At 40.7% G+C, this 22347-nt stretch overlaps 1 protein-coding gene across 3 annotated transcripts in view; it reads left to right on the forward strand.

Moving 5' to 3' along the window:
• MAML3 (mastermind like transcriptional coactivator 3) overlaps positions 1-22347 on the forward strand; it is a 284897-nt gene that overhangs the window by 22557 nt on the left and 239993 nt on the right. The window contains exons 1-2 of one of the 3 annotated variants that reach the window (XM_035323723.1): positions 13483-13629; positions 18796-18916. The gene's annotated coding sequence lies outside the window, so the exon portion shown is untranslated. Of the gene's footprint in view, positions 1-13482; positions 13630-13724; positions 13864-18795; positions 18917-22347 lie in introns of those variants that run through there. The other 2 variants (XM_035323724.1, XM_035323721.1) reach the window with 2 other exon arrangements.

Genomic DNA, 22347 nt, shown 5'->3' on the forward strand with positions numbered 1-22347 from the left:
ATTTGAATATCACTATATTCCCCTCCTCCCCCCATTTGTCTCATTGTCTAGAATGGACAGTATTACACTGAAATAAATCTGTCCATCAAAACATAAGTTTGTAACCCAAAAGGTACAGGTACCACTGCCAGTGGTGTAGGTGTTCCAGTTTTGATACAGCATGGCCTAGACGTGTGCCCAGCATCCCTACAAGGTTTGTACAGTCCAGCACTGAACCCTCTTGCTTTTCAGGAACACTTGCTGGGCAGGATTCCCATGTGTGAATGAACTAATGTGGTTTTATGGAGAAAAAATGAGGTGTAAAAATGCTAAAACTACCCATTAATTGCAAGCACCTAATTTAACATGCAAAAGGTCTGAGATTTAGAGTACTTAATATATAGCACTTCAATAAGTTGAATGTACAAGTGCCACTGGCTGCACCAAACCGTGAATGAATACACAGTGTGTCAGCAAAACAGGTGACAGGCAGCTGAAACTGGAATTACAGGGAATATGTGGGGCAGGAGTAAAAGCATAGGTTTTACCTGGGTATTCTTCAGGTGTATTAATTGCCAGATTCTCCTTTCTCTTCCTGCTCCACATGCTGTTTTCTATTTCCAATGACAAATGAAGCAGAAGGGAAATGGAGAATAGCTATTTGTGTTATAGAGCTTAGATTATCACCAGAGCTGCTCTATTTAAACAAGAGGACTGTGAAAAAATTAGCACATGATCATATAATTAGTGTCATAATGCATACCCAAAAAAAAGGCTGCATGGTAACTGTAGTTCTGGTGTTTGCTAATATTTGAGTACATAATATGGCAAAGCTTCTCATTGTCTTTGGATGATGCTATTCTGTACTCATCACATAGTATTATTATACTATCGTGTATACATATCATCCACATTTTTTTTAACTTTAGACCTCTTACAAGAACTTGAATTTGTTATGGTATGTGCCAAGGGGTGTGCATTCACTCTTTGCCCACTTCCTAATACTGCTCCTGGATGCCATCTCCTTCCTTTAGACATTTTGTACAGTTTTGGTTTCTCCCTCTCCTTCCATCAGAGCAACTCTCATAGATATTCTAGCATCTCATCACATCTAAACCCAGCTGTTCCTGCTGGTTTACAGGTGCACTGTTCCTTCACCTAGTGCAGTTACCCTAATGAACCAGTTCCATGCTCACATTTAATTTCCACCTCTGGAAACTGCTTGTCAGGATAGTCCTTGTCTGTTTTCTTCCCTACTTCTGTTTTCAGACTGATCCTACCCCCAGACAAGCTCCATTTGCAAAACTGCAGTCGTTCTTGCCTTGTTCTTAACATATCTGTAGCTGACGGAAGAAATAAGCCTAGCTCCATATTGTATGTTTGTGATCTGAAGACTTCAATTAGGTGCAAATTACAAATTTTTGGTAGAATTTACAAACTTGTTTTATTGTTGAATTGTACTGTAATGTGATGTTAACATGCAAGAAAGTATCACAAGCTCTAACTGAGCAAATGAAGAACTGCTGATGCAGAGGGCTTTGCACAGCAAAGAATGTTATTGAACAATAAGTTAACAGAAGTCAAGGAGAACTGACTCCCACAAATTTTCCGTCTGAGGGATTTTGAAGAAGGTTGAAGCATTTCCCCAGGAACAGAAGAGATAAGGCAGTGATAGTGCTGCCACTTGAAATCTTAGAGACTTGCTCACAGTCTCTTCTGAATACAGATTCCAGCAACTCTATCAAATATTAAATTATTATTCTGGAGACAGGGAAGATTTAGAGGGGATCTTCAAAGGCTCAGAATTCCATAACATGGGCAGAGGGCTGTAGTTTTTGTTAGCCTTGGTTTTGGAATGGCTGTGTTGGGGGGGCTGAAACTTTCAAAAAATGTTGTTACACATTCAGAAATCTTCAGTCTAATTTGTTAAAAATTTTGCATGAGATAAAAGTTGAAAATGATAATTGCTAAATATTCAGCAACCCTACTAATAATGTATTTGATTATCTCGTCCCAGCTTTTGCTCATCATTGTGAGTGGTGTGGGGTTTTTTGTTTTGTTTTTGCTTTCAATATCAAAGGCCACATATGATGTATCTTGCAGAGGAGTTTCTTGCTAAGCTCAAGTGAACTAAGTGTCTGACTTTCTTTGAATTCCTACATGCTATATAAGCATTCTGCACATATCTGATGATGTTTTTGTAAAACTTTTCTCTACATCTTCAAATATGCTGGTATAGCATAGAGAGCAAAGTAATTCTAATTCTGTGTAGGACTCTAGTTAAAATAATATAAATATGCTTTTAATTGTCTTCTGTAATGTTTGTCTTTAGCTTTAATAAACGAGAAGTAATCACTTTAAAAGCAGTGCTTTACAAAAAGGAGCAATGGAATGTAGCAGCAGATCTGATGTGATGTCTTTGTAAAGATATTTTTTTCGGAGAGAATGTTGATTGCAATGGGTTTTGACTTAAGCTAGGTAAGATTTAGGGATTTTGTGCTTCTACAAATGCTACCAAATGTAAGAGGTCTCCTGAGAGCTCAAGAACTTGCAAAGTATTAGTGACTTAATTGTCTCAGCAGCTGATATGCTAAAAGGAAATTATTTTCAAATTACTTTTCTAGGATTGTGTTCTTACACATTCAAATGAAGATGCACAACTGAGGAACAATGTACATATAAATAATGCCAGTGACTTTAGTAAGTGATACATGTATACGTGTGCTCAGGAAAAATATATGTCAAACTGCACCTGAAACTGCTATTTGATAGTGCAAACAGCAGGCATGAGGATTAAGTTTCTGCTGAGGGTCAGGGAGGGTTTTCCAGCATCTTTTGATAGGCATTGATGTGTACCATAGCCACACTTGTGCCTCCAGCACTGGCCCTCTTTGTTTTCCTTGTGCAGGGTTTCTCTCCAACACACGCTCACCATCCTCTTATGAGAGGTAGAAGTTGGGCTGTGAGAGACGGCACTGGTTGCTGGAGATGCCAGGCAGATGGGAGAGCAGGACCCTGCTATGGCAAGAAGGGGCAGGATTTGTTTTGCATGTTGTTGCAGAAATCCGCAGATAGGAAGTGTTTGTATTAAGATGATTAAGAAGTGTTTGAATAAAGCTTTTAAAATTTATTTTGAGATCAGAGTTTTTAGTGGACCTGAACTGCAGGTATCTGTCTGGATTACACAGTATACCATGTTTACCAGAATCTTTTTCTTTAAATATAAACCATTGTAACAACAACAATAAAAGGTTTTAAAGTCCTAGTGAATGTAAGCCATTGTTGCATTTCAGAAGGAAAGTAAACAATGAGATACTTCAGCTATGCATTAGCTGGACAGGTCATATAAATATTCACTGCTCCTGTTGGCTGTTCAATAATTATTTTGAGGAGCTAGATTTTTTTTTTTCCAGGAGATCTTTCAATGTACATAAGTGAGCCAGCAGGATCATTGTTTCTGAAGTAGAAATTTCTTCTGGTAAATTTCACACAATAAAAGAAACTTGCAATAGGACAAAATGTAATGGTTAGCCTATTTATTTATTTATTTATTTATTTTAATCCCAGGGACGTTTTTCAGCCTCAGTGTTCTATTCAACTACAACTCTGTTCTGTTCCTCATTGGAAAGAGCTGTACTTCTCTTCCAGGCAGAGATCACAGTGTGTTTGGCCTATAAACTTTGAGAAGAAAGGAAAACAAATCACACTAGTCAAAGCAGTATGAAAAAGAAACCGAAGGTCTGGAAATATTTTACATTTGCATACCACCTACTTTCCCTGTATCCACAAGGTTACAATAGAGCATTACAGACTCACGGTACCCTCATAAATTGTGTATTGCTACCTCCGTTTTATTGATGGGGAGCTGAGATGCAAAAATACTTGTGGTTTCTTAATTCATGCAGTAAGCCAGTAAGAAAACTGGAAATAGTACCTCCCTACCCCCTTCTGATTCCTAACTGTGTTTTAAGCAAAACAGCATTTTTTTTCTGTCATAAAGTAGTAGGAAAAAAATGGAAAGGATCTCTGGCAGTCATAAAAGTTCATCCCCATTAAGAGTTCCACTGTGTTTATGTCAGTCTTGAAACATTTGTTTAACCTCTTCTCTTGTGACAAATGTACCACAACCTCTCCTGGCAGTCTTTCGACATCTCTCTGGGTTTATCATTTAAAAAGTTTGCTGCAATTTAAATTATTACTTTTCGTACATGATGGGCATGGAGAACAAATTACTCCTTTCTTTTGAAAACCGTGACCATACTCATGAGTCTTCGCACCTTGAGATTAAACAATTGCAGTTCTTTCGAGCTTTCATTGTAAGTCATGTTTTGTAGCCCTCTGATCATGTTCGTTGTTCTCTGCTGCTCTCCCCAGCTATCTCAAACCAACCATGCTGCTTGTGCTTTCCCTGCAGAATGGCATTGCTTATTCGTGTTGCTCGTCCTGTGGTGGAAGCCCATTTTCCTGCAGAAGGACTACCCACCCTCAGTCTCCAGCCTGTGTGGCAGCCTTGTGTTTGTCAGATACCTGATTAGGGGCTCTTCCCATCACATTACTGCTTTGTGCTTCTCATCCATCAGTGGAGAGCACTCAAAAGACCCTAGGTTTGCTGGTTTACAGCTAGACTGTCTTGTCTGGTCTAGATTGGAGGTGTAGGGATGAGGAGAATGCAAAATGGAGAGGTGGGTGCATTGCTGGAGACACTGACATAAAATAATTCATTTTATAAATTCTTCCATCTCAAGTGTAAGTCATCAGCTTGTCTTCTTTGTATTGATTAGGAGATTGCTCCAGGACAGCAATCCGGTGGTTAAACTATTTGCTTCAGGGTCAGGTTTAACGGTATTCACTTGGTCTCAGGACAGAACCCTTTCCCTCTCAGCTGTTGACACTTGTGCAAAGAGCAGTCCTGTCCTCTCTTGCCTCATGAGGCCCTACAAAAAGAAAAATTGTGCCTCTGTTTCTCTCAAAACACGCTCCCTGTAAGGCCTTGCCCTAGTCGGAGCCGCCTTGGGGCCGGCTCGGTGGCGCAGTGCCGCCGCTCGGCCCCCAGGTGGCGGCCGGGGCCGGGGCCAGGGCCAGGGCCTGGATGTGATGTGAGGCGAGGCGAGGGGGCTTCGGGAGCTGCGTTCAGCGCTGTGCCCCACGGCAGGCCGGGGCTGTGGAAAACTAAGTGGTGGTTCTTTAGTGTGAGAGCTCCCCGGCTAGGTGCTGCACCGCAAGGAAGCGCAGCCTTTGACAGAATTTTCCTGACGTTGGCAGTGCGCCGCTTCCTGCTCTGAGGATCCCGTGTGTAAGGCAGTAGCAGCACACCACAAAGGCTCGCTGCAGGAAGATAAGAGAGTTTCCACACAGTTTGTAGGGGGTAGGTGAGGGCTGGAGCTGTGAGCACGCTGCAGTTCGCTGATCTGTGTGTAAACTTCAAAGTTTCGAAAGCAGGGATATGAAATACAGACATCTTTACAGACAACTTTCCCTTTAAAAAAACAAAACAAAAAAAAAAAAACACTACAGCTGCAGGCTGGTGGCACTGATTGCTAGATGAAGCAACCAAGCAGCTATTTCCCTGCAGGAGCTGGCACAGCCAGTGTCTGGTGCTGGGGTGTTGTGGGGAGCGCAACACGTGGATCCTGTGCGCTCTGCTCCTCACGTTAGATGCAGTGCTTGGTGTGTGTGTTCTCTGACATCCTGTTTCTCCTTGTATTTTTAGGGTTTAGAGTGCGTTGAGGTATCCTGTCAACTCAGAAGTGACACATGGTGTGTTTAAATGACACTTGGACTTGGGGCAGCAGCATGGGCACTCACTGTAGCAGCCCGGCGCATGCTGCCTGCAGCCAGGCGGGCACTCCCTCTGCAGTGGCCTCTTGGCTGAGGTGCTGGACCCTTCACAGGCAGCCTTTGGCCTGCTCCCAGCGAGGTTTGTTCCACTGCTGGAGCTGCCTCGGCACAGCCTTTCTGGGCCACAGGCTGTACAGTGAATCTAGTTTGTGCTGAGGACAATGCTGCATGCGTTTCAGGATGCTTCGTGTTGTACTGGCACTGGTCAGGAGCAGTGGACTGAATACTTGGTTGTGGCTGGAACACACCTTCCAGTTTAGCTTCATTCAAAAATAATCCAGTGTCAGACTGCTCTGTGACATGAACCAGCCATGACAGAGTGATCAGGAGAAATCTCTTTTAAAAAGCACATTCATGATATGAAACGGTAACACTGATGTACCCTGTACATGTTTTTCTGAACACTTTGTCCTCCAGTCCTACTACCCTTACTCATTTCTAGTTCAGTTTATGTAATTCACCTATTCCGTGAAGTTTAGAGGGACTGCTGGCCCAATCCTTGGAACTCAGCTGTGATCAGCTGCGATGGAACAAGAGCTTTCGAAGAACAATATGTCTTTGTGGATTTCAGAAGGGCAGAAAACTGCAGCTTTCTTTCCAAACCTGAGATCAAGACCAGGTAGTGGTTATTTTAAGTGAAAAGAATAAGATTTTTCAGATGTCTGTATGTAAAATATACCACTTTTTTTTCTTTATTCTCTCAGTGTCAGCTAGAAAAAAAAAAAGTAAGAAAGGTGTAAGCCTGCCTTTGAAAGTTCACAGAATCTGATTCCATCCCTCTTCTTCATGCTGAGCAATATTGTAACAGTATCTACAAAATCTACCTCAATTAAACAGTATCCGTACAATTTCCATTCAATATTTGGAAATTTTAATGTGAGTACCCACATTGGGCACATCTGATCCTTGCTAGAAGTACATATACAATGCCTTTTCACATTTTTAATGGTTTTTATTCTCATTATAGTGTATATATATTCAAATAAAAAGAACCTATCTGTTTTCATTTCTGAAGAGCATTTGCATTCTGTGCTGTGGTAAAGAGGTAACTTATTCTACAGCATTTGCATTCAGTAGGGGATTCTTACAGTTGATGCTGGATTGTTGTATTTTGTACTAGAACTGGCCAGTGGAATTACCACTGAATCACTGAAAGCAGAGATGGAAAAGCCCAATTAGATCATCTAGCCTTTCTCCTTCCTCATATAAGATTATTGTGTACCAGATACTTCAGTGCTTTTTCCAGTGTAGTTTTAAAAGTCTCCAGGGATGTGCCTTGTGTCTCTTCCTTCAGGCAAATATTCCATAACCTTCTGCACTTCACCGTTAGAAATCTTTTCCTGAGATTTGACCTAAATTTCTCCTTTCTTAAGTACATTCCATTTGCTGAAGATTTATTACCTTGAACCATTCTAAGTAATTCCAGTCACTCTTTGATATTGACATCTCTTACAGGCTGTGTTCTTTCTTAATGCTTTGTCCCTTAATCAGAACAGCTCTCCCTGCTTAGCCTGTCTTTACAGACTTACACCGCCTCTACTTTAGCCTGTGGGCTAGTAAGGATTTTTTCTATATTCATTGCACTTCCATCTTATGTTCATTTTCTCGAGGCTGACTTTTATGACAGTGACTTTTTCATGATTAACATGCTTGAAATTGCAGTTTTTCTCTGAAAGAAAATTGTAAAAATGCTGTCATTGGGCACTAGGTTATTATCTTCTGAAGATGTACAGATAGAAATAAAAGATTATCTCTAATTACCAGGCCGGCAAATTTAGCCAGAAACTGTCTCCTGCATCACACTAATACATTCTGATTTCAGGGTAAGTTAATAATGGCTCATGATGCAAAAGGAGCATAAAAAAAATCTTTCCTACTCTGCTGTGCCAAAACTATGATAGCAGTTTTACTTTTCTCTGCTAGTTTTTGCTCTTAGCAAAGAGTTAGCCAAGACCAAATTCTCAGTGAACGTGTGGTAAACAGTTCTGTAGGGTTTGAAGGTAGCAAAGAAAAACATGCTTTCAAGTAGAAATCCTTATCGTGATCACCACTGGGACATTTTCTCCAGAAATTAGTTTGAAGGCAGGGGAGTGGGGATATGAGAGATGGGGGGAGTTTTGTAAATTGCAAAGTTCTGACTTTTAGCACTCTATCAGCCTTTACAAGCTTTTAATTGTCAGGTTTTTGGGGGAAAGGGTAAGAGGCTCCAAACCTGCAATTGCATTTCTCCTTTATGAAGGTTGGATTTAGTGATCAAATCACATTTGTTGAAATAAGATACTTGTTATTTTTCTAAAGTCTGACAACACTGTTGACAATTATTGCTAGACTGTCTGGAGAGACTTGCTGGTACATGTATAAATCTTGATAGAAATTTACCTTTTGTTCCTTTGCTAAAAATGAGAAACTCCCTAGTTCATATCACACTTAAAATAAAGTAACATTTTAGCTGTTTTTACTGAATTCTCAAAAGATAGTTCACTGCCTGATTCATGTTCCTGAGAGTTTTGCAGCTTGATGTAAGCCGGGGTTGGACTCTCTTGTTTCACACACTAAAATAAAACAGGAGAAGGAGTTTTTGGTTGGAACTGAGTTGGTGTATTTGTAACTGGAAAACAACTTAGTTGCTATCAAATAATCCCAGTGATTACTGAGCAGAGGAACATACAGAATATACGAGTAAAACACACAAACAGTCCTGGCTGAAGCAGCTATAGGATGAATTTGCAACTTTAAATGTATTGAAAGCAAAATGGAAATGGGGCGTATTTTTGTGTTTGAAAAACTGAAACGGAGACCTTTTGTGTTTCAGGCTTGTATTCATAGACCCGATATGGAGTTTCCATCCTTGGAGGTTTTCAAAACCCAACTGAATGCAGCGCTGAGCTTGTGGCTCAGAGCAGGGGCTTGGGATAGGTAATCTCCAGAGGTTCTGCCTGACCCCAACTAGTCTGTGATTCTGTGATTTGATTGGAAAGGTACCAAAGTGACACCGACAGAATGATAATTATGTGACAAGATCCTGAGTCTGCACACTCAGTGCTTTATGTTAGTGGTGTGAGAGTCTAGACATGATAACCTAAACATTTTTGTTTATATTTTACGGTTATTCATAGTTAAGAGCCTAAAAAATTTCCCATAGCAAATCCTATAGCTAAGGCACTAAGAGCTGCAAATTGCTGCAAATTAAAAGGTCAGCTGAGCCCTTTCTTGCTGAAGATAACATTCAAAGTGAAAAATCAGGATTATAATTTTGAGATGTATGAACCCAGCCTTGAAGGTGGAAAGAATGGAAATGTGGATTAATCTTAAAGAACGCTAATAAGTAATTAAGTTTCATGAGGCTATCAGAAATTGAGAAGGCAGAACAAAGAAGTGGGCGCTCCAGCTGAGCATGTTTATGCCTATATGGCCTCTCCTGCTGCTTCACCACTTCCCTTACTTATCATTGACACCAGGTCACAATGAGTACAAAATGCTGCCGAAGTGGCATTGTTCGCGCATGCACTTTCCCCTTACTAGCCTGTGCCTTTCATAAATTACAAGAGCCTTTACAGTAGTAAGAAGTAGGCTCTTGCGCAGCAGAGAGCACCTCTTCCTCCAGTTCTTTCAAGTATGCTTCCTTGTGTATACCTTTGCATACATCAGTCCCTTGGGTTTGTATTTTATTCTTCCCCTATTGCTGTAGAATGTGCCCTGCCTACTGTGGTGTGCATTCCTCTTTCCTCCATTCTTTTTTCCTCTCCCAGGTGCCTTGACTTAAAAGGAGCTTACAGAGTCTGGACTGCAACTCTTTCACAGCCCACTTTATTGTTTTTCATCCCTTTTTCAGTGAACTGACTTTCCTACACTCCCCTTTCCAGTGTTTTAGTGGTGTTGTTTTGTACTTTGTCTTAAATGAGACCTGAGGATCTTTGACCTAAATTGTGCAGTAGCTATAGTTAAGTAATATTGTTCCTTTTCCCTTTCTCAGCTACCTGGATTTGACCTGTGTTTGTCTTGGCATGGGACAAACAAGCATGCCAGGCATCTCCACAGCTAAATCTTACGGCCCCAGGAAGGCATGTCGGTTGCCAGTTTTTAGACTTCTTAGGCAAAAAGTGAACTTAAATTAGGCCTTAGATCAGTTCATCTCATGTAAATTTTAAAGTTTTACTTCAAATCCTGGGGTGTAGGGCATATATGGACACTGAATTTCCTGGCTCAGCTGAATCCCTCTGAAGAAAACCATTCTTGTTTTTAGTACTGCAGAGCATATGTGGGGATTCTCATTGTAGGTTTTCTGGTAGATGTAAGACCATCTTCATTATCAGCTTGTCATTACCCCTGAGCTTCGTGGTCCTTTTGCTGCTGGTCTTTACTCCGAAGCTCAGTCACAAAGACACAAGTCTTATTTGTCCATTACCCAGCAAGGAGGGAGAGGAAGCATGAGTCAGTAGTAACAGATCTTTACCCTGATTTACTTTGCTTTTCCCATAAATGCTTTGTTTCTTTGGCAGGGTCTTCTGGTAGGCTCATCCCATTTTCAGCCAGTATGGTAGTATGGCTACCATATAGCCAGTACAACATTTCTCCTCCAGCAGTGGGTTCGTGACTCTTTCTCCCCGAGATGTTGTACTTTGCATGTGTGATATGAGAAGAGTTTGTCTCCCTGGCTGAAAAATGACTGGTTTCCACTGCTTAAAGGTCACTGCAGTTTCTGACCTCACGTGTTTCAACAGGGTCTTAGACTGCGTCACAGCATTCAACAAAACAGTTGTCATTGCTTACAGTGGAGTTTGCACTGTCAGAGAGTGAGCAGCAGCATCGGCCACCCTTCAGAGCATCTCTCCTTTTCCAGGCAGCCACCTGGAGCTCTTCTACCAAGTGCTATGCCAGCGTAAAGAACTGTAGTGCATACGTTGTATTTGGTAAATGAGTCCTTCCAGTCAATGTTCTCTGCTCAAGGCTCTGACACACAACTCCAGGGTTCTTGTTGCCACTTGGAAATCATGTGAAGTGGAATATGTATAATAGAGAGAAGCATTTGAGGGAGAAAAGTTGATTTACCAATAACTGAGCTCTCTGAGAGCATTTTTTCCTTGTGCATTTTCCAACAGTAAAGATGGTTTCATGTTTACCACTCTCCTCTCCTTCCATCTGCTCATTTCTGCTCATTCATTCCTCTTTTTACCACAATTTACCACCATTCGCTTCCCTCTTTTACCAGTGTTATTTGGATCAGCTGGAATGGGATCAGTGAAATGAATCAGGATAAACACCCTTTTTTAACCCGCAGCCGTTCAGCCCGACAGACAGAGGAGGGCGATTTCTTAAGTCTGTTTTAGTGCCAAAGCCAACATGCAAAGCTAAGGTCAGAGAAGTTGGGAGGATGCACAGCTCTTGCTGCCTGCCACCCTGGTGTTGCAATAGTAAGCAGAGAAAGGTCAATGGGTGTGCTGTACAGGCAACACTAGTGCTAAAGCAAAATACGGCGGGAAAGCTGGAGTGTCTGAGGTGTGCTTACACCCATAGGGAAAGTGCAGACAGCGAACCTGACAGGATTCCCATCCAGCTACGTAACTTTATTGTGGCATAAAAAACATCATGACTTCGGAATGACAATTTCATTTACTGTGCTGGCTTTGCTCCACTACCCTGGAGGAAAATTAAAATGCTCTTATCTAATTGTTGTATTTCCAGAGTGTGAAATGCATTCTAAGACTGTGCCGTGCTCCTAAATCACTTGGGCACTTGTACTTCCATATACTGCTATCAGCCATTGCACGTGGATGGGGCTGATACTGACGTGCTACCCGAGAGCCCTGATCGTATATGGCATGGGTTTATGGAGCTCCTTCTGCAGAAATTACTGTTTGTGACATTTGTGACTCCTTACCAGGATCTTTGACGCTGGCAGCAAGGACTCTCCACAGATAAAATTCTGTGCTGTGGCTGAAACTCCAGGAGCTACCAAGTGTCAGCTCAGAAAGAGTCTTCGTCTGGGGTTGTTGTCCCTGTGGGTTACCCACGCAGCACAGCCATACCTCCTGTCACTCAGGGGGAAGGAGCAGCTTGGCAGGCAGCCTGGTGGGTCTGACCGAGCAGAAGCAGGGGCCGGAGCAGGAGAATTTCTTCCCTTTAAGCACGGCGACTTGGTGGAAGGAGGGAAGCAGGAGGGAGGCCGAAATAGCCTGTCCTGCTAGCATCTCCCTTGGTACAGGCAAGGGGGGGACTGCTGCTCTCTCTCAATTTTACTGCAGGAGGGTGGGAGCCTCTGTTCAGGGTGTCCACCCGGCAGAGCCTGGGGGCTGCTGCCTGGGCAGGAAGGTGCTGCCTGTGCTGCTGTGAGCAGCCCCAGCAGCTGGTTGTAATTACACACTGCAGCTTCAGAGGAAGTTGCTGGCTGTGGGGAGTGTGCAGTGCTTGGCTGCAGATCTGCTGCTTTTAAGGATACAATGGAGGAGGAGAGAGTGAAAACAGTGGCACAGAGCAAAGGGGAGGGCGAAAGCCTAATTATCCCCTACTTGAACTAGCTGGCTTTTTGAATCAATACATAGTTGTGAAAGTCCCTTGGTAGATGTAGACCCTAAGTGAAGTCAGATGAGGGAATGGCCACGTTTGCATGCCAGGAACTCCTGTCACAAAGGACTAAAACTTTAATAACACAAAACCCTCTCAAACTATCTGGGAAATGATTTATTATTTATTTTTACTACTCTACCAAAAAAAAAAAAAAAAAGTTTAGACTGATTTACATCTCTTGGAAAGAAAAATTACATTGAGCTGACATATTGCAATGACTATTTTTGGTCTTACCATTTAAAATTATAGAGTTATAAATAGAGCTGTGCAAAATGCAGCTATTTTGATTCTCACTGGGGTTCACACAAACATTGTCTTTGGTTTCAATCATTGGATTCAGCCCTCCATTCAGTGCCAGTTCTGCTTTGAATACAGAGGATTCCTTACTTTTAATTTTTAAACAGGCAGATAAATTTGGAGTTGAGCAGTGTTTGCAGACTCCGGACCTTAAGGTATGTATTGTTCTAACGCCACCTAGTAATTGTCTCAACCTCACCAGAAGAATTGCAAAAATTTGTGTGAGGCTGGCTCTAGTCCTGGTTTTGCAATGAAACCCACAATGAGGCAAGTTTTGTCTGGCGTTGGGCTTTGTAACAAAAGCTGTGGTTATAAATCTCAGGAAAAGAACATTTGTAATGGAAGTGGCCAGTGAATCCTAAATAGCAACAGAACGTGTTGCTATGAAATGTGTATACCTAGGGGGGAAAAAACTGATCCCGCTCTTGATAGAAAAGCAGCAGCTTACTTGGAGCTATTCTGAGATGTCAGAGTCAGTCATCAACTCCCCGGCCTGTAGCTGCATCCTTCTAAAATTTGGCCCCTCCAGGCAGCCATGATTTATGTCATTATCACATGAAGCAGCCAAGGTGCATAGTAGAGAAAAGATGTAAAGGTGGGCAAGATTTTCTGCTGTGCCAGATTATATTTGGGGCTACATCTGAACTCGGACCAATAATTTTCTCTTCTGTTTCCCAGATGTAGATGCCTCCTGGGGCCACCCAGCTGAATGATCTTACCTCTTGAAGTGTCCGATTATTTCAGGTGCTGCATAATTGCATTGGCAGTTCTTAATTTCTGTGACTAGCTTGTGCTGTTCTTCATACCTCATACTTCAGAGTACGGTGTGGATGCTACGTGTGGCTGGGCAGCTGCATGGAGGCAGCAAGGCAGGGCTGCAGTGATCAGCTAATGATGCCCATGAATGTGTTGTTTGCAGGTACTCTATGTCCATTGCTGCTGTTTCATACAGTAGCTGGAATGGATTTTCCCATACCATTTCTCTGTGTTTGTGTTGTCCAGGTGTTGCAGAAAGATCAAATAATCCAAGAAGCCAGTAGGAAACACCAACAGAAAAGAAATCTGCAAAGATTAGCTCATAGGAATTCTTCCCCACACGTAGCAGCGTAGGAGGCCTGTTAGTAAGGGTTTGGGGTGCTCTGATGGTCCCAAAACTTCCTAGAGGACCACCTCTAATGGGTGAGGGTAAGAGCAGCAGCATCTTGCTGCAGGAACATTTTCATACAGAGGTATTGGCTAACTTTATTGTTTTATTCCATAATTTATTATAAATTCCCACTGATATTTTCCCCAAACAGAGTTATGAGGTTAAAGAAAATAGCTTTTGGTTTCTTTAAAATTTCTTGCCAGTTTTGAAAGAGCTTGACATTTTAAATGTAAGTAATGATTACCATAAAAAGGCTGTTTTTCTGAAGCCTGTAACTCTAGTAGCTTGACTAAAAACAGTGACTGCTGTGCAGTTATGACTTGGAGTTGGTGACCCATCGCACACAGAGCTAAGGTGCTGCTTGTGAGGAAGTACCTGTGTCTGTGAAACAAGCTCAGCTGCTCCAGTTTCATCCTACAGCCTTTAGTGATTGTCTTAAACTGTTCTTTTTAGTAGCTGTAAAAGAATCCACTGCTGGAAAAAGTTGGGATACTAAAGGTATTGTGAACATCTCTGTAAAGATTTGTGCGACAGACAGAGTGACCAAGCTTCTGAAGGTCCTGTATTGCACGAGCAATTCACACAACACTTGAGATCAGATTCATAGAGCCATGATGCTCTTCAAAGCTAGTTAAGGTGTCCTCAGAGCTTTAAGGCAAAGCTCTAAGTATTTCTGGATGCGCTTTCAGTCATCTCTTTGTATTCTGCCATCGAGCAAACACACAAAACAATGCGTCATGGTATTTCTAGTTCACAGTTGTTGCATGCCTCCTAGTTCTTAATGCATTGAGCCTTGCTGGACACTTGCTGAGGCAAGTGGGGAGTTACCACTTGATCTGAGTTTAGAGGTTTGTGGTGAGTGCAGGGGTCTGTGGTCAGGAGGTGGACTGAACCAAAGCGGTGCCTAACTATTGTGACATTGTTTTGCACTTTCTCTCGCTCATAGAATATATAAGAATGAGTATTTTGCGCTGCTGAAGGCCTGAACTCTGCTTTAATTTACTCAGTTTATATATGTATATTTATATGTATGTGACAACACGTAAGAGAAGTAGGCTTCCAGAAGAAGCCTAACTCCAAAGCCCATCGTGTCCCCAGATGTTTTTAAGGTTGTGCTGGATCCTGTCTCCTAATTAGCCAGACCAAGAACTTGCTGCTGTTCCCATCTGACCATGCGTTAGGTTTCTGTGGCAACCAGCCTGTAGAGGGAGCAGGCTCACATCAGTGTGGAGTCCAGATTTGGTCAAGACCTAGGAACACAGAAATGCTCAAACATCTCCCAGTTTACGTGTAGTCAAGGTTACCTGTGCAAATAAGAGGTAAAGAGAGAACATCTGTAGCTCATAAATCTGCATTTACTTAGCTGAGTAAGTTTTCTAATCGTTGGAGATAACTGTATCTGCATTATCAGACCAACAAGCATTATTTTATGGGAGAAGCATAAGCGTGCCTTCTTGACACTTAGTTCAGGCATATAGTATTATTGACAGTTTGACCCAGAGACATCACCTGTTTGGTGGTGGAGTTTGTTTGCTTGTTTTTGGTTTTGCCATGAAAAAAAAATACTTTTAATAACATTTCCCAGGCAGTAAAAAGCAAAGGTACATATTTATTAGCTGATAGGTTGAAAGAAATTAACACACAACTTACATTCTTTTTGAGTTAGTAAAGTGCAAAAAAAATAAATACCGGAAACTACAAAACCTCGTGGGCACCCAAGAGCTTAAAAAGAAGTGGGATTTTTTGCCACTTAAAAAAAAAAAAAAAAAAAAAAAATGTGCTTCTGGGCTGAAACTTTTCTACTAGAACACATTCCTACAGCTTTTAAAACTGGTAAAAAAAAAAAAAAGGTTACTCCAAATGGAAGCAGTGACAGATTTTGAAGTATAAGGAGTAGTATGAATGCTGACAGAGGCTTATAATTTCTGGGGATGAGTTTTTGTTTAGGGGTAAATGTAATAATCAAAGATAGAAGAGAGATTCTCTTAATAGCAGGAGAAGTAATACTGGAGAAATGGTCTGAATTTATTTTATGTAATACTTTTTTTAATAAGAATGTCTATTAAAGACATCTGTTGAAAGTCTGTAATGCAGATTTAATAGGGAGAAAAAATAACAAAGTTCTTTAGCAATCCTGTCTTCAGTTTAATATTATGGACTGTTAAAAGAGGGTTTATGTGTGCAACATTATTAACTGAAATTCTGCTCAAATTGAAATCAGGCCCACAAACCTTGCTTTCATTCAGTACTTGCTTGGGTTTTAAAACAAGTATTTAAAACTATACAAGAGAATTAGTGTGTTCTTACTTCATTTAGGATTTGTAAAGGCAGTCAGGGTAGGTAGAGAGATATTTCTGAACACCTGTACTCTCACTTCTGCTATGTCACTTCTTTCTAGCAATGTCAGAGAGCAACAAAAAATTACCGATTTCCTGTAGTAAGTCATTATTGTAACTAGAGAGAGAAAATCCACCTCCAAAGAGACTGAATTATAATTAGTAATAAAACACTCAGTATTTTATACTGGCTTTGCCAGGCCTAACAGATAGGTGCTTAGTTACGGGAGAGATTGGGGCAGGCGGCAGTGGGGACTGAGTCCCAACGGCCATGGTCTGGAAGAGGCCTACTTACAGAAATTAAATACTGAGTTTAAAGTAATCATGTCATTGCCTAACTACGTTTAACATTGTTATAATTTTTTAAAAAATGAAACGATTAAGATTAAAATAAAGTAATGAAGCACACTGTGTTTTTATCGCTTGAATTTGGAGAGGCCTCATGTTTTCCATGCCTGTAGCCTTGATGATTCTTTTGGCAGCTCTGCCAGCGATAAAAGGAATAACTCACCACTGTCAGGGAATTTGGCTGTTTCATCACTGACATGAGAGGCCAGCATAACTCCATGGTGATTGCTGTCTAAATGACTTATGTAGTTTCTTCATATACTTTTGATTGAAGAGTGATAACTCAGGCAATGAGTTATTTGGCATCAGCCTCAGAGACAATCTGTTTTCTTTTTATAAATCCTGAGGCACCTTCCAGCCACCCATTTTTAAATAAGACTATGGTGGATCAAGTTCTAATGTGCCTGGCAGACTTAGCCAGAGGACGGTTAAATTAGGTTTTGCTGTCATTATTTCTGCTTTGTTTATTTCCTTTTTTTGTTAAATGAGTGTTTGAGAAGTAGCATTGAGAAAAATGAGAAGTGGGCTGAAAGATTGTATTTATGTTACAACGTAGGGGTATGGCCAGGCATTTTATTCCTGGTGGCAGTGGCACTGTCTTTTCCCAAAAGCAGACTGCATCAGCCAAGAGCCCAACGAGGGAAACGTACACCAACACCTGCCTCACTCCATAGCCTGGGATGTGGAAGGCATGTCCAAGAGGAGGGAGAAGTGTAATTAACATATTCTAAAAATACAGCTGAATACAAATCACAACTCAGAGCGTCCTTTTTAGAGATCTAAATGTAGAGTACCGTTGTGCAGGATAGCAAGTTGCCATGCATAACATTTAGTATACAACAGGTTGATTCATGCTGTGAACCTGACAGGATTTCATGCAAGGTTTTGCCACTCATTTGTTGGAAACAGAAACAGTTTCCTTGCTGAGTAACAGAGATGGTTGGCTTTGATAGAGTTTTGTTTGCAGGGTTCTTAACGTGACTGCTAAATATAATCTGAAGAGCTGCAGAGGTGATGGGTGTTTAGACTTCACCTTTGTTAATGCCTGCTGTATGTGTGCTGTTACTGCTCTCATTAAAGTAAGCCAGTTAAATCTTACAGAAAGGGTTGTGGTTAATATTTATGTGAAACCAGTCAACCTCTTGTGTTTCCCTCTCTTCTTCTTCACTTTGGCTCTTTAGTTTAGACAGCAGTAGGTGATAGGTGTGAGTTTTACAGTATTTACATTACAGTAATGCACAGGGCTCCAGCCAGGATTGGTATCCCTTTGTAGTAGAAGTTATGCACAAATACATGGATGTGATTTCAGTGTGTACAATACAAGAAACATCTTCATCAGGCATGTGTCACTATTTGGGTAATGAGAGAAAAGACACCACCATTTTTCAGATTTGTTTGCACTTTGAAGTGACAGTGCATCATTGTGTAGTTACTTTCAAAGACTTATAACTATGCAAAGGTCAGTATTTGTCAAAGAAAAGGAAAGAAATTGAATGACGCGTAAGGTGGAAAAGTTAATGACAGAGCAATTATACGTATAAACGAGTCCTATCCATTTTCCTCAATGAGGAAGTCCTTTGAATTTCTCCTCAGTTCATTTCATATGGGAGGCTCAATTTTGGGTCTAAGAGTAGTCACCCAAAGCAAGTGAGGAGAGAGTTGACAGACAAAGGGTTGCCATTCTTACCTCTCTCTCACTCTTGTTTTTATCCTATTTTTTCCCTTTCATGTTTATTTATAGGTTTTTATTTGTATTCCCTATTGTTTGGGAAGTGTTCCTTCATGGCAAAGGGACTCAGGGTCTTCCTCACTGTCCAGAATCAGACCGTTAGCTTTTTGATTCTGAGCAGCACTCCAGAATTCATAGCAATGAATAACAATTCCCAAAACGTAGGGCATGTTTTGAGACACAAAGCAGTCCACCTGTACTACCTGTACTGTGTGGACAGTAATGAGGGCACCTCCTGTGGATAGGAAGACATCATTAAGTCTGAGAAGCAGAGGTCAGGAGCAGTCAGTCCATTGGTATGCAGCCATCCTAACCACAGGATTGTTTCAGTGAGTGCTCCCTCCATTGATGCCATTCTTACCTACGCTGTGCTTACAGTAGATCCTACGTTCTGTTCCTGTTTGGTTCTGTCTATGTGTGGGTTGCACAAAGGTCCAGACTTTCAAATCTGAATTTGCTTTCCATGATTCTGACGTTCAGATTTATTGACATTTGATTTTTCAACCTGACAAAAACTCTCTTTTATTTTTTAATTCATGTCCATTCTTTCTTCACAGCAAAATCTGCCAATCATGGCAAATTACATGAATGATTCTGTGGAGGCTGACACAAGATTGCTGAACTCATTTTCATGCATGGCTAAACAGAGGATTGAACCTTGTGCTCCAGAAGTGAAAGGTTAGTGATTTTAGATAATTTTAAAACGATTGTGTAAGAGTTGATACAGCTACTGTCAGTCTACCATAATCCTCTTCTTTGTTGAATTTGCCCTTGAGGAGGCACTGCTTTCTGCCAGTAATTAAGGGGAGACGTTGCTTTCAGAGATGCTGATTCAGCAGAGCCAAGAATCAGTAAATTAGCAATGTCTGTAAGGGAATTTTAAACGTTGGTAGAGTACCAAACTTCTACTGTTACAGTGTCTTGGACATCTAACTCCAATTAAGTTACTGTACCAGGCAATGTGGGAGAGATGACAGTTCTCTTTTTGAGTCACTATGCAGAAAAATGGGGAAACTGTATTCAGTTTTTGGCTCCTCAGTGTCACTGCTATGAAACTATGTTGAAGAACCATGAAAGAATAACTAAGTCTATACAGCTAGTATACATTATAGTGGGCTGTTCAGTTAGTAACAAAATGATGTAGACTCCCAAAGAATAATCCGGTCTGCTGATTCAGTATCTTTGCTGTTTATGGAATGATAGTCCTCTTCAGGTGGCTTCCTGGCTTTTTCCTGTCTGCATAAAGTTAGAAGCTTTCCTAATTACAGTATTCAATTTCATTAATCTTCATGGGTCATGGGATGTCTTTATGCACATAAAGGTACCTAATCCATACAGTAACTGAATGCTGTGAAACTAACATAGCAATTGAAAGAGAATCACACTATTAAACACCAAAGAAACCCCTGTTTGGGGACAAAACAGTTAAGATGGAATTAAACGGAGTAACTTTGGGGTATACCAGCTTGAGATGATATGCAATGTGAAGCTTGACTTAGTATCAAACCATTACTAAATAAAGCTCCATTTAGTGTGTGAGAGTGCTGGACAAGCTGACAAAACATGACCCACTGGGTTGTCTATAGCACAGCTCTTTCTTCTGTGTGGAGGTAACGTCTGTGACCCTGCCTTAACTGACAATTAGAAATGTCTGATATTGGTCAATTTAAAGAAAAAAGCATGAAGCTTCTGGTGCCATACTAGCTGAGGTAGTATGTGTTCCATTCTCCAGAAAGGATATGTAAATTAAAAAATAAAAATAAAAATGTAATGAAAGGAACTACTTTACTATATACTGTCATTTTCAGGTCTTGATAAGAAAATTACTTGGCTAGTGAAGCAAGTAACTCTACCCCTAAAATTAAACAGTGATCAGTGAACTGACCTAGAACTTAAACTCCCCTAGAACTAATATGCAAGTTACTGTGAAAAAATCACGGAGAACCTAGGTCAGCATAGATCAATATGCAAAATGACTATGCTAACAGGTTATCTCCCTGTGAATGGGACAAGACACTTTTGTACTAAGTTCTGGATGGGTAACAGATTAACAGAAGAAATGGGAGTCAGGAAGCACAGGTGAAGTGGGAAAGGAATAACTGCATGTCTCATAGGATAAAGAATAGGCCAAAAAAAAATAATATGTATAATAGATTTCCTGTTACACCATGGAAAGGTTAAAAGTGCTGTTATTTGCTTCTTCTTTTAAGGGCTGTTGTTTACAGACTGTGTATTTATGCAAAGATGGTGCTTTGGTATTCTTTGTGTCTGTGGTGCTAGATTTCCCCAGGGTATTGACCACATACATCATGGGAGCATCGGGCTTTGTGGCTGCATTACTTTACTTGATCAGGGTGCTGTGTTGAGCTAAGAAATGTAAACCAAGATGAAGCAACTCATGAGTTTAAATTATATATTGTGTGAAAATCATGATTGTTGTATTGCTACGAGACAAATACTGGTTTATATGTAGACAAAAAAAAAAAGCTGAAAACAAACATGTAAACACCTCATCTGGGCATGCTTACTATTGTAGATTAACTGTAATTATGGTAGCATGATTTGAAAGCAATACCTCCAATAGTTTGCAAAGTTAGTGGTTCCTGGTAAATAAAGGAGATACCAATATAGATAGCAGATTGAAATGAAGAATCATAAGTACTGTCTCGTCTTTATCAATTCTTTGTTCTGTGGCTCATAATTGCTCTGCAAAGAAGGATAATAATGCTTAGAAGGATTTGAGAGCTGCATGTAATAAATGCTAATTATTATCAGCATTCGTTTTAGGCAAAATCTGAAATTACATCAAATCCAAATGAACCCTTGCTCATGTCTGGTTATATCCATGAAGAATCAGAAGTCCTTTCACAGTTGCTTCCCCATTTAACAGCCACATCTGCCCTATATTGCAATTTGCATGATTATACATAATGAACGCATACTTATATATATACATGCATGTACATATGCATGTGTGTATACATCCATACATGTGTCTTGCAAAATATTAAGACCACTCTTCAAGAATACCTGTAACACTCTTGGATTTAGTATCTTTTGGGAGCTACAGAGGCCAAAATATCTACTGCTGCTGCATTCATTTCAATATGAGGAGACTTACCAAGAATAAACAAAGAGTGGCACCCGAGACAATTAAATCTGTAAAGGGATCATGAAGACTATGAACAGGACACCAAACAGCACAATGCTAATGCACATGACTTACTGGATGTCCATGAGAGAGTAAAAAGAAGCCATCATGGCCAAACAGCAAAAAGAGGCTATTGGAAGGTGAAAAGCTGAAGGCACAACTAAATGAAGAAAACTGAAAGGATCATAAGCAACGACAGATACAGTATTAACAGTATTAGGCAGCCCACAGATGAGGCCAAGACCTAACTTGCTTAAAGAATCCAAAGTAGTTCAGTGTCATTCTTCCAGCACATCAGGAGAGGAAAACGTTATCAGTGAGTCTGGATATGACAGTGGTATAAAGTGAACTCTTAGGGAGGACAAAGTCACTGGAGAGAAACTGAACGTACTTGTTCGCTGTGGAAGAAATTGGGGAAATTCTCCAACCAGAATTCTGCAGCCCTTTCAGCGCATTCAGGGAATTCAGCAGAGAGTTCCTCTAAAAAGAGATAATGATACTAAAGATAGATGAGTCTCCAGGATCTGAAGAACTCACCCAAGAATTCTAAAAGAACTTGGGCGTGAAATATCTAACAACAGCATGTAACCTGTCACATCAATATTCCTCTGTACATGAAAATCAGGTGTTAAATGTGGTGTCAGTCATTAAGAAAGGTTCTATGGGTGTCCAACAAACCTAAGTTCGACATCTGCTTCAGGTGAATGAGTAGATATTGTAATAAAAAGTTTGAATTAGTAGCTACCTGAATAAATATGTTCCAATTAGTGAGAGTTAACAAAACTCTCAGATTTCTTTGAAGGGGTCAGTGACATGAATATAGAGTCAACTTGAATTTACAAAAGACTTTTGACAGAACTTATCAAAGTGTTTCAGGAAAACCAAGCAACATAAGGCTGTTGCTTGCATAAGAAGGAAGGCCCTGGAATGGATGACAATGTGATTTATAAGACTTGGA

The sequence above is a fragment of the Oxyura jamaicensis genome, chromosome 4 (assembly GCF_011077185.1).
Source record: "Oxyura jamaicensis isolate SHBP4307 breed ruddy duck chromosome 4, BPBGC_Ojam_1.0, whole genome shotgun sequence".
Taxonomy (NCBI): Eukaryota; Metazoa; Chordata; class Aves; order Anseriformes; family Anatidae; genus Oxyura; species Oxyura jamaicensis.